The 12500-nt window shown below is 37.9% G+C and overlaps 1 long non-coding RNA gene across 1 annotated transcript in view; it reads right to left on the bottom strand.

The window, feature by feature from the left end:
• LOC149130800 (uncharacterized) overlaps positions 1-12500 on the bottom strand; it is a 62723-nt gene that overhangs the window by 274 nt on the left and 49949 nt on the right. The window contains exon 2 of the long non-coding RNA XR_016238590.1: positions 1-457. This exon is cut by the window's left edge and continues 274 nt beyond it. This is a non-coding gene — a long non-coding RNA (uncharacterized LOC149130800). The remainder of the gene's footprint in view (positions 458-12500) is intronic.

Raw genomic sequence — 12500 nt, 5'->3', positions numbered from 1 at the left:
TCAGCGCAGCCTACCCACGAACTAGCAAAACGCATATCTTGAATATGTGTGTTCGATGTTGTTTATATAGATGAAGCTGCTTCTAATTCATATTTGAACACACACACATACGCATGATTTTGTGTGTGTATGTATACGTGTGTGCATGTGAGTGTGTGTAAATATTTTCCAGAAGAAAAGGAATGTCCTTCTCTAAAGGAAAATAAGTAACATCATGCTTCCTTGGTGTGTATGAAGGGTAGTTTTGTTTAAGACACTTCACGTTATGGGAAAAAATCCTTTATGTCATCCGTTACATAATTTCCTGGTGTATTATGTAAAAGATGCTAAATATTCTTTTGCTTGATTCAAATGAGTGTGTATGCTGGTTGATTCTGCTCTTAAATGTGTTCATGGTGTGTCCCATATAAATGGCATGGAGGTCCTTTAAAGCCTTAATACTTGTTTTGCGTGTCATCTGAAAAGACAAAAAAATCATACAATGAGAAAATTAGATCTTTCAGCATTTACAATTTGAATTCATCATCATCATCATCATCACCATGACAACGACGATGATTTTGATGATGATGATGGGGTGCTGATGATGGTGATGACGACGATGATAATAGTAATGATGTTAATGATGATAGTAACGACATCGACGAGGACGAAAATGAAGATGATATTGATGATGATGATGATGATGATGATGATGGTGGTGGTAGTGGTAGTGGTGGTGGTTGAGGTGATGATGATGCTGAGAATGGTGACGATGGCGATACCCTTATCTGCTTCAGCTGCCTCAGCAAAATTAAATGAAGGAAAACAAAAGCTTTTTCTTTCCAATCTTCTTCCACCTCACTCCCCACTCACCACTCACCCATCAACCAAACCACTTATACCCACCCCGATATTGGTCAGTCAGTGGTCAGTCATCCATACAGATCACTCTTTTAATATATTTATTTTCATATATCTCTGCAACGTACAACAATATCTCTCCTTTTTTGTTTTGTTTGTTTTGAGCATTTTGTTGTTTTCTCTTCTTTCTTCCACCTTTCTTAGTCTTTGTTTTTACTTCTTCCTTCATTTTTTTCTCTTATACATTTTGTCGTTCGTTTTTCTTCGTTTCATTCAATCTTTCATTCATTTCTGCAAATATATTCTTTTATTCGCTCTCTCTCTCTCTCTCTCTCTCTCTCTCTCTCTCTCTCTCTCTCTCTCTATATATATATATATATATATATATATATATATATACCTTTATATCTCTCTCTCTTTCTTGTATTCCTTCCTTTTTCTTTCCTTTTCTTTCTCTCTTTCTTTCATTCTTACGCTCGTCTATCTGTGCATCTATCTATCTATCTATCTATCTATCTATCTATCTATCTATCTATCTATCTATCTATCTATCTTCCGTTCTTTCTTTCCTTCGTTCATTCAACTTTCTTCCTTCCTTCCTTCTTTTCTTTCTTTTCTTCTCTATGCCTTCATTGTTTCTTTCAGTCGTTCTTTCTCGTTCAGTTTCCCATCCATTATTCTTTCTTTTTTCGTTTTTTTGGTTTCTTTCTTTCTCTCTCTCATATTTCTTTCTCCGCCCCCCCCTTTGTCTGTCTGCCTGTCTGTCTATACGTCTATCTGAGAGAGTGTGTGTGTGTGTGTGTGTGTGTGTGTGTGTGTGTGTGTGTGTGTGTGTGTGTGTGTGTGTGTGTGTGTGTGTGTATCTATGTCTGTGACTGTGTCTCTCCCAGTGCCAGATGCTAAATATCATACAATTTCCCACAGCTGCCCTCCAGGCGGGAGGAAACATTTCTGGTTCCTTGTTGAAGAAAAGAAAGAAGAGAGGAGGAGGTAGAGTAAGAAGTGAGGGGGGAGAATGCAAGAGAGATATAGGGAGGAGGAAGAGACAGGGATCTGGATGAAGGGGAGAGAGAGAAAGAGAGAGAAAGAGAGAGAAAGAGAGAGAGAGACGTATGTGGGTGTGCAAGAAGATAAAGAAAAGCAAAGAGAGAGAGAGAGAGCGAGAGAGAGAGACTGAAAGACTGTGACAGAGAGAGAGAGAGAGAGCGAGAGACTGAAAGACTGTGACAGAGAGAGAGAGAGAGAAAGAGAGAGAGAGGGAGAGAGAGACTGTTGAAGAGAAAGAAACTAAGACAGAGAGCTGTGTAAGAGAGGAGAGACTATGTGCGTGTGAGAGAGAGGGAGATCTGAGAGAGAGAGAGACTGTGTGAGATAGAGAGACTGTGTGAGATAGAGAGACTGTGTGAGATAGAGAGACTGTGTGAGATAGAGAGACAGTGAGAGAGAGATTTAAGGAGAGAGAGATTTAAGGAGAGAGAGAGAGACTGTGAGAGGGAGAGTTTATAAGAGATGGACTATAAATGAGAGATTGACTGAAAGACCTTCAGTGTGTGTGTGTATGTGTCTGTCTGTATGTGTGAGTAAACAGACTAATGTTTCATGGCGTTCTAGCCTTGGCTATCCAGTTTATTTTGAAATCACATTAGTGATCAACTCAGATGGTTGGAAGTATTTTTGAACGTATTACTTTTTCCCTCTTGAGTTTATATTTCGTTATCAGTGCGTTTTTGGTACGTCGTTTACTTTGCCAATAAATGTTTGGCCTGTGTACTTCCTGCCAAGGTGTGAAGTGTGTTCTTTTGTCTTCTTTCTCCTTTGCGAATGTTCCTGGGGATTGCTGCGCGGAAATGATATTGCTTTTCATTCTCATATTTAGTTAAACATCAAAACTGATGAGTTGATTGAACAATGAGCTTAGCCGATTCCTTCAAGACCATCCAGACATACATACACACACATATTGTAATAATAATAATGATAATAACATATCTCTCTCTCTCTCTCTCTCTCTCTCTCTATCTATCTATCTATCTATCTATCTATCTATCTATCTATCTATCTATCTATCTATCTATTTATATATTCTTTTATTCTTTTATTCCTTTATTTGTTTCAGTCATTTGACTGTGGCCGTACTGGAGCACCACTTTTAGTCAAGCAACTCGGCCCCAGGACTGAAGAGCATTCATGTTACCCCAGCCCCGACACAGTTAACGTCTAATTTCATTTGCAAGGATTTGTAATGCCGTATACCCATTAAGGATGCTGTATTTGTTTATTAGCGCAATTTGCATTCAGGTGGTTGGTTAGCTGTATTCCTATCAATCGTATTACAACAAACAGTTTCACCATTAACCGGTTCATCAGGTAAGAGACAACGCTCGTTATACAATGAACCACGTGACCACAAAAACTGGGAGTCGTAATTTCATCGGTTGCTAATCCAGCTTGGGAATAAAACTATTAGACTCAACACATTTATATCATGTTCCTTTACTGCTTATAGCATTTTTCTACGTCTATATACAAATGTGTGAGTAAGTTTCTATATAGACTTGCATGTACATGCGTTTATCAATAGAAAGAAACAGACTTGTGAAACCATTTTACGGTGTTGAGTTGCCATTAGGTAAACACTGGCGCTTGCCGAACTCTGGTCGCTTATAAAAACGCCAGAGGTGCACCGCTGGAACAACTCACTGCTAGGTGAACTGAGCCGATGCAAAGGTACGTGACTTAGCCATGGAAATTGCGCATTGGTTGTGGCATAGCGTGAACTGTACACAGTACCCTTTGGCTATTAACCATCCTATCGACAAAACCAGCTGCAAGTGTTGTGTTCCTAAGTCTTTAATTCTAATTAAGATGCTCTGTAATGAAGTAGATTTAGCAAGGCACACGTCAAATTTTGGTTCGTATCACGCTAAGGGCGATAGTTTTGCGCAATTGCCGACACCGTCGTCATATCTTTGTAGAAAACGGCTATTTTAAAATCTCACTTTATGATTATGTTTTGTAGTTTTTTTCGTTTTATTAATCAAATAAGAATAAGAATAAATCTGCTAATAATAATAATAATAATAATAATAATAATAATAATAATAATAATAATAATAATAATAGTAATCTCTACTATAGGCACAAGGCCTGAAATTTGAAGGGGAGGGAACTAGTCGATTACATCGATCCCAGTGATTCACTGCTGCTTAATTTATCGACTCCGTAATGATGAAAGACAAAGTCGACCTCGGCGGAATTTGAACCCAAAACGTAAAGACGGACGAAATGCCGCTAAGCATTTCGCCCAACGCGCTAATGATTCTTCCCGCTCATCGTCTTAATATTAACAATAAGGACAAGATCACACAACATCGTGAGGTTGTTGATTGAAGATATTGTATCTACCGGGGGTTTGCTCTGTTTGTCAAGTCACAACAAGGACCTCAGACAAACGCTACTTTACGCAATACGCGTGCAGTTCCAAGTAATACTCTCTTTTACTCTTGTTTCAGTCATTTGACTGTGGCCATGCTGGAGCACCGCCTTTAGCCGAGCAAATCGACCCCAGGACTTATTCTTTGTAAGCCTAGTACTTATTCTATCGATCTCTTTTGCCGAACCGCTAAGTTACGGGGACGTAAACACACCAGCATCGGTTGTCAAGCGATGTTGGGGGGACAAACACAGACACACAAACATATACACACACATACATATATATATATATAATCATAAATATATAGGGATTGACAGTAACCTGCTTCTCCAACATACTGAGAATTCAGAAATAGCAGTCAAAGAACTACTGATTTCAAAACTACAAATTATTACCCCAGTAGTTTTGAAATCAGTAGTTCTTTGACTGCTATTTCTGAATTCTCAGTATGTTGGAGAAGCAGGTTACTGTCAATCCCTATATATTTATGATTATAAATGTTTTTTACCGAAGAAGGTCTTTTCATACTGAGCTACCCGGCAAAATTGTTGATTATTAATTTTATTACTAATTGACGATTCCCTGCCCTGCATATCTATATATATATCTATCTATCTATCTATCTATCTATCTATCTATCTATATATATATATATATATATATATATATATATATATATATATATATATATATATATACGACGGGCTTCTTTTAGTTTCCGTCTACCAAATCCACTCACAAGGCTTTGGTCGGCCTGAGGCTATAGTAGAAGACACTTGCCCAAGATGCCACGCAGTGGGACTGAACCCGGAACCATGTGGTTGGTAAGCAAGCTACTTACCACACAGCCACTCTTACGCCTAATGCTGACTTTTGCAATACATCTAGATTGTAGGATGTTTCTAAGGATTTCGGATGTTTTATTTTTATTCAGATTGGGTGGTATTGAACTTAATGCTCCGCATTAGGAGTGGTAAAGGTGTTATTGTTATTGTCGATGGTGTTCGTGAGGGTAAAGATATCAATTCTTGTTGTTGTAGTGGTGGTGATGGTGATGGTGATGATGATGATGGTGGTGGTGGTGGTAGTGGTGGTGGTGATGGTGGTGGTTGTGTTAGTGATGGTGGTGGTGATGGTTGTGGTGGTGGTGGTGGTGGGTGGTGGTGATGGTGGTGATGGTGGTGGTGGTGATGATGGTGGCGGTGGTGGTAGTGGTGGTGGTGATGGTGGTGGTGGTAGTGGTGGTGGGTGGTGGTGATGGTGGTGATGGTGGTGGTGGTGGTGGTGGTGGTGGTGGTAGTGGTGGTGGTGATGGTTGTGGTGGTGGTGGTGGTGATGGTGGTGATGGTGGTGATGATGGTGGTGGTGATGATGGTGGCGGTGGTGGTAGTGGTGGTGGTGATGGTGGTGGTGGTAGTGGTGGTGGGTGGTGGTGATGGTGGTGATGGTGGTGATGGTGGTGGTGGTGGTGGTGGTAGTGGTGGTGGTGATGGTTGTGGTGGTGGTGGTGGTGGGTGGTGGTGATGGTGGTGATGGTGGTGGTGGTGGTGGTGGTAGTGGTGGTGGTGATGGTGGTGGTGGTGGTGGTGGTGATGGTGGTGGTGGTGAGGTTTGTGGTAGTGATGTTGATGGTTGTGTTGGTATTGGTGGTGGTAGTGATAGTAGTGGTGGTGGTGGTGGTGGTAGTGCTGATGTGTTAGTGTTGATGGTGATGATGGTGGTGTTGGTAACAGTGGTGGTAGCGGTAGTGATACTGGTGGTGGTGGTGGTGGTGGTTATGACGATGGTGGTGATGATGATGGCAGCGGTGGTGATGGTGGTAGTGGCGGCGGCGGCGGCGATGGCAGCCAGGCAGGATGATTCGACGAGTTGGTGAGTCGGCAATGTAAGATAAAGCAAGACGTGTTTCGCTGAAATTTCTCTTTCAAACCCACCCACGACCACCACCACCAACACCAGCCGCCACTTCCAAGTTCGCTGTGAAGTGATTTTTAGAAAATGTTAGTCTGTGTACGGCGGAAGAATAAAACAAGAAAGAGAAAAGTTTTCTCTTTTTTCTTTTTTCTTTCTTTCGCCTCTTTCATTTTCCGGCAGCCAACCATTTTCATGTCTTCCGATTGTTGACACACGCAGATCTGACTTCCAGTGACTGACCACTGTTAAGAAGAAAATGGGAGGAGGGAAAATTCGACTGGAAACACTACAACCACCACCACCACCACCACCACCACCACCACCACCACCACCACCAAAGCTACCACTAACATCACCACCGAAACCACAGCCATCACCACAGCCACAACTAACAACAGCACGACAACCACCACTATAATCACCATCATAACCAGCAACACGAACACAACTACGACGACCACCACCAGTACCCCCCACCACCGCTACCACCACCGCCACCACAGCTGCCACCACCACCACCGCCGCCGCCGCCGCCGCCACCACCACCACCACTACTACTACTACTACTACTACTACTACTACTACTACTACTACGATAGTGTTGATACTGCTTCAGTGAATACACAGTAAAAACATCAATGCTACGACGTGCCAAACGCCGATTTTGCTAAGATCTACTCCAAAGATTTGCCGTCGGGAGGGTATTTTCAAAATGCAATCGAAGAATATAGCTTAATTTGTGCATGTAAATCTTGCGACTTTTCTAATTAAATGCCAGGTTGAAGCCATTTCTCAATAAGTGGAATGAGAACGCCATAGAAATCTCGCCTCCTTCAGCCATGTTTCTGGCGGAATTTTCCCCTCGCTTTGCTTATTTTTGCAACGCGTTAGCCAGTCTCACGTTAAGACCAGCAAAATTTATATTTGGTTTAAAATATAGTGTGACTTGACTTTTTGTTTTAATATCGTTGCTGTTGCTGTTGTTGTTGTTGGTGGTGGTGGTTGTGGTGGTGGTGCTAGTCCTGGTGTTGTTTTCGATGTGGTCTTTTCTTTTGTTTTTAACTAATTGGTCTAAAGATTGTTTCTTCTTCTTCTTCTTCTTCTTCTTCTTCTTCTTCTTCTTCTTCTTCTTCTTCTTCTTCTTCTTCTTCTTCTTCTTCTTCTTCTTCTTCTTCTTCTTCTTCTTGTAATTATTATTATTATAGATGTCTTGCAAACCAAGAGATACACACAGACAGGAAGACTCCCCTCCATATATATATATATATATATATATATATATATATATATATATATATATATATATATATATATATATATTATTATTATTATTATTATTATTATTATTATTATTATTATCATTATTATTATTATTGTTGTAGTTGTTGGTGTTGTTATTATTATTATTATTATTATTATTATTATTATTATTATTATTATTATTATTATTGTTATGAAAGCAGCGAGCTGGCAGAATCGTCAGCACGCCGGGCGAAATGCTTAGCGGTATTTCGTCTGCCGCTACGTTCTGAGTTCAAATTCTGGTGAGGCCGACTTTACCTTTCACACGCACACATATATATACACATACACATACATAAATATATATATATATGTTCGGCTTCTTTCAGTTTCCATCGATAGATTCCACCTAAGGCTTTAGTAGAAAGCACTTGCTCAAGGTTACACTTACACATAAACAAACACGGAAAAAAATATTTGTATATATATATATATATATATATATATATATATATATATATATATATATATGTAAATATTTCACAGCGGGCTTCTTCCAGTTTGCTATAGAAAATCCACGCCGAGTGTTTTGGCGGGTCTAGACCTGTAGTAGAAGACAAGACTCCACGCAGTTGGATGGAACCCAAAACCGAGTAGTTGGGAAGCAACCCTCTCAGCATATAGCCACGTCTCTGGCAATGATAAAAAAAGGAAAATCCAGCGGCACTGTCTCCTGTGTGGGGCTGGAATGACTAGAAGGCCTGAGGGTAAATTTGTATAGACTCTTGTGAAATCATGGCATAACATATCAAAATATTGATGGATGCAAGTAGATTCGACATAAACTTCTAAAGTTTAGTGTAATGGAAGAAATAATATTTGTAATAATAAAAGAATAATAACAAAATATTAATAATAATAATAGTAGTAATAATAATGATAATCATAATAAATAATAATAATAATAATAATACCATATATGTATATGTGTATATATATATACATGCATATGTTTGTGTGTATCTGCATATATATATATATATATAAATATGTATATATATGTACACACATATATATATATATTTACATCTATATGTGTATGTATGTGTGCGTGTGCGTGCGTGCGTGTATGTGTTTATGTGTGTGTGAGAGAGAAGGAAAGAAAGAGAAAGAAAGCATGTGTGTATATACGATCATACACATAGAATGCCAATACACATCCTTTTCGACACACATACACACACACACACACACACACACACACACACACATATATATATATATGTATATACACGCATATATACATAATTATATACATAGGTATGTATATGTATATATATATATGTGTGTGTATAAATATACATGTACCTGTATGTGTCTATATATATATATATATATATATATATATATATATATATATATGTGTGTGTGTGTGTGTGTGTGTGTGTGTGTGTGTGTGTGTGTGTGTGTGTGTGTGCGTGTGTATGTGTGTGTGTACGTGACTTGAGACGCTGGGTTGCCATTCACTGTTACTGACATCAATAAATCCGTTTGCACCCCGTGATTGTAACAGCAACCCCCACCAATCCTAACAGTAACAACAACAGAGACAACCTCATCATCAACATCAGCATCATCAACAATAAGTTCAATTAGTCGATATCTCATCGATTTCGACGTCATCAGTGTGGGGAAACAAGAGAGAAACGTAGAAGAAGAAGAAGAAGAAGAAGAAGAAGAAGAAGAAGAAGAAGAAGTTGATGATGATGATGATGATGATGATGAAAAGATGAGTTTGAGGAGAAGGAAGAGGAGAGGAAACGAAAAATATAAAAATAACCACAAGGACACAAGTGGTGACAGAGATGATGATTTTTATATGCATACACACAGATATACACACATAGATACCCACACACACATACACACAAAAATACGTACATATAATCATACATACATATATACATACATACAAGCATACATACATACATACATACATACTTACAAACATACATACTTTCATACATACACATACACACATGCACACAAAAGTACATACATGCATACATACATACATACATATAATCATACATACATACATACATACTTACAAACAGACAGACATACATACAAACAAACATATATACATACATACTTTCATAAACACACACACTCATGTATCCCTCTCTGTCTTTCTGTTTGTCAATCAGTCTGGCTATACTTCTCTCTCTCTCTCTCATACACACACACTCTCTCATACACACACACACATACACACACACGCACGCACATATACACACACACACACAGTGAAGGAGAGAACGAATGAGAAAAACTAGCACAGGTATAGCTAAAGGTATTAACAGGCACACACACACACACACACACACACTCACACACACACACACACACACACTCCACACACACACACACACACACTCACACACACACACACACTCACACACACACACTCACACACACACACACACACACACACACATTTGTATGTATATACGTATTTATGTATATTAGCACAAAACACACTGAAAGTCATAAACACACACACACAAACACCGAGATTTCGTTGTATATATGGATTATAACTAATCAATATACTGTTTTGTATTTTTCGATGTTGAATATATTTTTTATAATATTGCTTTGCAATGAAACCCGGGGTATTATACTCACAAGCAGTCGGTAGGACTGATGCTTTTGAATATAGAGTTTTTCAGACATCATTGTATTATAAGTTTAGCAAAGAACCGAAAAGTTGAGAAGTGATAAAAAAAATTTCTACATTTTTCGAAGGAAGATATTGATATTTTGAATATCACAACCAAAATAGAAGAATTATTACTCGATGTAGGAATACAGTTACTCATATTAAGATATCTGTATGTATTGAAACCTCATGTCCACTGGGACTTTAAGCTTCGGCCGACGGTTTGTTTATCCAGTAGATATGGCCATCAAGTAAAATTTAATATGCGGGTCAACGCAAGGTTTTCCTGAAAATATGGCACAACATTCAAATTATTTTTCTCCGTGCTTTTCTCCTTGTTTTTCTCCTTATTCTTTCTGTTGAAGAGCGTAGCTCGAAACGTTAAAGACTTTCTCTATTCCCGAGCGTGAAACTAATACATCCTTTTGTTGCTTACACCACCTGTCCTCGTCTGTTGTTGTTTTTTTTCGTAAATTCTCCCATATATATATATATATATATATATATATATATATATATATATATATAGTATTTGGGGATTCTTGTTGAATATAGGATGGTACTTTTCTGCAGGTTGATAGTGCAAAGTTTTCAATTCCAATTTCGTTGCCTTCTGGGTATCTATCTATCTATCTATCTATCTATCTATCTATCTATCTCTGAAGAGATCGGCCAAACTACTGGCTGCATCGAAACGTACGTAAGTGACTAAGACATAATATACAAAATGACTCATTACATAACCTAAACCTCCACACTGACTCATTTCACAAGTTCCACATAATAAAACAACGGCTATCTAGTCCAACGAAAATGCTTTTTCTTGTATTTGTTGCTCCATTCTCCAAGTAAATACATAAACTACGGTTTAAGCAACATATTACCTGCCTCTGGACGCCCTCTTCCCAAGACGGTACCCATACAGGTGATCCCCAGGAGTGCCTCCGGATTTAAACATCCACTGGTTGCTTGGATGCTTCAGACTACCCCTGAAGGATCGAGTCAAACCTACCACTTACCTATATATATATATATATATATATATATATATATATATATATATATATATATATATATATATATATATATGTATATATATATATATATATATATAAATATATATAAATATATATATATATATATATATATATATATATATATATATATATACATATAGATATATATACATATATATATATATATATATATATATATATATATATATATATATATATATATATATATATATATATACATATATATATATATATATATATATATATATATATATATATATATATATATATATATATATATATATATATATATATACACACACATATGATAAACTTTTACACTATTTCCCGAATTGGTAGCCGCGAGCCTAACTTGGGAAGACACGTTATGAGTGTTCCCAAATTAGCGCACACTGCGGAACTGAACCTGAAACGGGAAGCAAGTTTCCTAACCACACAGCCATGTCTGCGTCTAATGAAGAAACAAATAAATATGTCAAAATTAAAAAAAAAAAATACGAAACAGACAATATCAATAACAACATGAACAACAATAACAACAACAATACAAGCAATAATTAGACCCTAAAACTGAACAATATGTGTAGAGAGATCTGGCAGTTAGGGCCACTGGTCAATCGTAACTTAGGAATAACGTGTGAAGACGGAGGGCTAGGAAAATGGCGGCTGTTACTGTTGAATTGGTGGCGGCGGGGGATGGATTTGGGGGATGAGAACTTCGTCCCCTTCTCTTCTCCCTTTCATTCCCCCGCCACCTAATTATATTACAATCGCAACGGGCCCTTTAAAGAGGCATGCCAGTTAATTGGACGGCAGATTTTGAAGGCTGTCGTACGAGCGAGTGGCAGCTATTGTTGGCTTTTCGTTCTATGGATGTGCGGACGAAGCCAGCTTTATTACAGCTCTTCTTTACTCGCGCCATTTCTCTCCATCCTCTCTATTTCTATCCCCCCCTCTCTCTCTCTCTACATCTATATATCGCTCTGTCCCTTGTGAAGAAGCTTGCTTCCCACATGGGGGCTCCGTGATGCTGGTCTCTTCTGCGACATGATGCGTCCGTGCGAGACTGTAGATTTTCTGTAAAAAAGTGCGAAGTGTGCATGTATGCACATAAGTGCATCTATGCATATATGTGTTTGTATGACTACATGTGTGTGTGTATATGTGTGTGTGTATTGTATGAATTATATATAATAAACAAATTAAATGAAAGATAAATAAATATATATATATATATATATATATATATGTATAAACACTCAGACATACAGCTATGCATATATATATATATCTGTCTATCTAT

This window comes from Octopus bimaculoides, chromosome 27, assembly GCF_046866305.1.
Source record: "Octopus bimaculoides isolate indiv1 chromosome 27, ASM4686630v1, whole genome shotgun sequence".
Classification (NCBI taxonomy): domain Eukaryota; kingdom Metazoa; phylum Mollusca; class Cephalopoda; order Octopoda; family Octopodidae; genus Octopus; species Octopus bimaculoides.
This window is presented reverse-complemented; position numbering and strand designations above follow the sequence as displayed.